Source organism: Montipora capricornis, chromosome 7 (genome assembly GCF_036669925.1).
Source record: "Montipora capricornis isolate CH-2021 chromosome 7, ASM3666992v2, whole genome shotgun sequence".
Lineage (NCBI taxonomy): Eukaryota > Metazoa > Cnidaria > Anthozoa > Scleractinia > Acroporidae > Montipora > Montipora capricornis.
Window position 1 is genome coordinate 49,624,515 of NC_090889.1, and position 1,716 is coordinate 49,626,230.

The 1,716-nt window shown below is 41.9% G+C and overlaps 1 pseudogene; it reads right to left on the reverse strand.

Moving 5' to 3' along the window:
- Nucleotides 1-346: 346 nt before the first annotated feature.
- Nucleotides 347-1,630, reverse strand: LOC138056230 (uncharacterized; annotated as a pseudogene).
- Nucleotides 1,631-1,716: the final 86 nt, after the last annotated feature.

Below are 1,716 nucleotides of genomic sequence, written 5' to 3' on the forward strand. Positions count from 1 at the left end.
CAGAAGACAGACCACAACACCGGGAACTACGTGCCCTACTCTTAGCGACAAGTGTGTGGGTTCTTTTACGTCCCACAGGATTATTAACATTGAAGGGTTGTGAGACGGGACCTCCGGCTTATCGTCCTTATCCGAGAAGACTTGAAAGTCTAACCATTTGCAGATGTAATTACAAAGGCAGCACTTTCTCCTCAGTTATTTAAAGACCCTGAGTGTTGGTCTGGTCGGAGTTGAACTCACGACCTCCCGCGTGACAGTCCGGTTCTCAACCAACTGAGCCACCGGTGCGCGGTACAACCCTATTGACAAGGTTCCGGTAGTGCTTAAAGGACGATGACTCACTACCTCAACTGTTAAGGTCCTTTTGTCTTTTAAGTATCAACGACTTTAGCTTTTGTGTCATCCATGGGGCGTGGGCACTGCAAATTTTTGTCCTTTTGAACGGCATAAGAATGTGTAAGCCTGTGTGAATGGTCTTGCAGAATAAGTTCCACATGTCTTCACAGGTGTATAAGGCACTGAAAAGGGCATGCCAGTCAATAGAGCCAAGGAACCTCCCCATGGATACTTTAGAACTCTTCCTTGTGTCTCGTTTAATGATAACTTTTCCCTTGTTGGTACCTGGAGCTCTAATTTTAGGTGGCACAAGTATAGAATTATGGTCAGATAGACCAAAGGGTGGATGTGCTTCATGTTTGTTGTAAAATTCATGCATGTTCATGAATACAAGGTCTAAGGTGGCGTTATTTCTAGTCGGTACTCAAAAAATCTGCTTCAATTTGAAATTTAGTCGGTTGAAATCTCCTGAAATGATGAAACCACAGTTTGGATACTTTGTTTCTGCTTGTAATAACGAATGGAACAAATGGTCCCGAATTGTCCCTTCATCCGCTCCTGGTGGATGGTAAACAACCGCAGCAATAACACAGGAAAAACCTCGAGGTAGTCTATTAGGTCTTAAGTGGAGCCATAAGATCTCATGGCTTTCGCAACATTGCAACTCATCTAGTACTTTATATTTGCATTGGCCTTCCTTAACGTAAGCACATACTCCTCCGTGGCTGTCCAAATGTCTATCTTTACGGATGACGACAAAGTCTGGGATAGACACAATACCATCAGATATCGAGGAGCGTAGCCAAATTTCGGTGATGAAGGCAAGATGTATGTTATTGCGCAAAACAAACTCTCTGATCTCGTCTATTTTAGGTACAAGAGACCTTACATTAGATAACAATACTTTTGGTGAGTTGTAGGTATTTTCGGCTGATTTTCCATAACCTTCAGATCCATCATTATCGCTGTTTCTGTTTCCTTCCAAAAAGGTGTGATTTTGAATATTTAATGAGCAACTCTGTGAATTATGCAAAAGTCTTCTTCCTTCATGAAGTTCAGGAGAAATTGGAGAACCGTATTGAACTTGAGATATCCATAGCGGTTTGTCTGCTTGAGGGTTTCTCTCAAACGCTTTGTTGACTTTTTGTCTTCCTGAACGGCAGCCACGGCAAGTTGGTCTTTGTTTGCTTATTCCCAATTGAGTCAAGGAGCGCCATAACTCAGGTTGGATGCGACTATTTGGAGATGACGTTAAAAAAGCTTTTAAAAACGTTCTTGTATAGCATAAAGCCATATGAAATTTTAAAGTAATAATATTACCCAAAATACCGCACAACCATAATGAAAAATTGGGCACTCACTCGCTCGGAGTTCATAGAT